This window comes from Pteropus vampyrus, unplaced genomic scaffold (genome assembly GCF_000151845.1).
Source record: "Pteropus vampyrus isolate Shadow unplaced genomic scaffold, Pvam_2.0 Scaffold685, whole genome shotgun sequence".
In the NCBI taxonomy this organism is placed as follows: domain Eukaryota; kingdom Metazoa; phylum Chordata; class Mammalia; order Chiroptera; family Pteropodidae; genus Pteropus; species Pteropus vampyrus.
Genome location: NW_011889466.1, coordinates 561,911 through 563,317, shown reverse-complemented (window position 1 = coordinate 563,317; position 1,407 = coordinate 561,911). Strand labels below are relative to the sequence as shown.

Below are 1,407 nucleotides of genomic sequence, written 5' to 3'. Positions count from 1 at the left end.
CACTTGCATCCACACAGAGATAAACTATTTCAATGTGAGGAGCTCAAGATAATGTCTTATTAAAATCTTGACTCTTCTTTGTTTCACTTTATAACTCTCCGTGGGTGACTCACTCAGTCTCAAAATGAAAAACACAAGTCAAACTAATGGCAAAGCACTGCAGTCATCCACAGCATCTATTATTGTTATATTTTTTTTCCAATTTGCTAGGCTGAGTATTGATTAATAGTGCTACCATTCTTTGATAATAAACGTTTAAAAAGATATTGAAACTCAAAGCTATGTAATAACCAAGCCTTCGATTTATCTCAATATTCTGAATGCTTCTCATAATAGCAATTAGTTTTGGCATTGTCAGTGTCAAACAACAAGGTACAAAGTGTATACTGTGCATTAAGCTGTACTTATGAGAAATCAGGTGGGGAAAGTGATTACCTTTTGGAATCTATACGAACCATTAAACTTTTCTTAACATCACTTTGTATATCTAAAAACATAGTAAATACATAAGACAATTTGCTTATCTCTTATTATTTTTTTTAATTTTATTTTATTGGTGAGGCGACCCTTGGTTGACCTCACAGATTGCAAGAACTTTGTCAGTTTACAATCTCTTATGTTTTGTTTTTATGCCTACAGCACCTGGTCTTCCTAGGTGGTCTCCCATCCAAGTACTAACCAGGCCCAACCCTGCTTAGCTTCCAAGATCAGATGGGATCCGGCTTGTTCAGGGTAGCATGACCATAGACTCATCTCTTATTATTAACATGTCTACAGAATATATGGCCTGGAGCAAGATTAATGAATGATAAAATTGTATAGGTCTATAAGGACTATTAAAGATCATCTATTATAACTCTAATTTTTAACAATCAAGATATTTTTAATAGTGGTAATTTTAAATGTGGTTCCTGACTTTTAATTTTTAAAGTAACAAAAAGTAGATTTAAGGAAAAAAAAACTGATATTTTTACCATCTAGAATGAACTAAAATAAATTAATGGATGAAGTGGAAGACTACATTGAACACTATAAATTCTCTTCTTGCCTCCCCAGAGGTAGACACTCACTATAACAGTTCAGAAAATGTCTGTACAGTTCAAGATTTATATTGTTGTTTTTTATATTTATTTAACAAATACTAAAGTACTTAGTATGTGCCAGACAGTTATTAACATGTTCCAAAGATTTGCTCATATAATCCTCATAGTAATCCACATTTTACAGGTGACCATTTTACAAAAGAATAATTAAGTATCTTGCCCAAGGTCATAAGAAGTGATAAGATGCAAAGTGATATCTAGAGTCAGTGCGTAAAAATGCATGTTTCCATCTATAATGTATAGAATGACTTATTAATTTTGCGTTCCTTACAAAATTTATATAATTTATACATTGAACTTATTC

At 31.8% G+C, this 1,407-nt stretch overlaps 1 pseudogene; it reads right to left on the bottom strand.

The window, feature by feature from the left end:
• Positions 1-630: 630 nt before the first annotated feature.
• LOC111733915 lies at positions 631-749 on the bottom strand (annotated as a pseudogene).
• Positions 750-1,407: the final 658 nt, after the last annotated feature.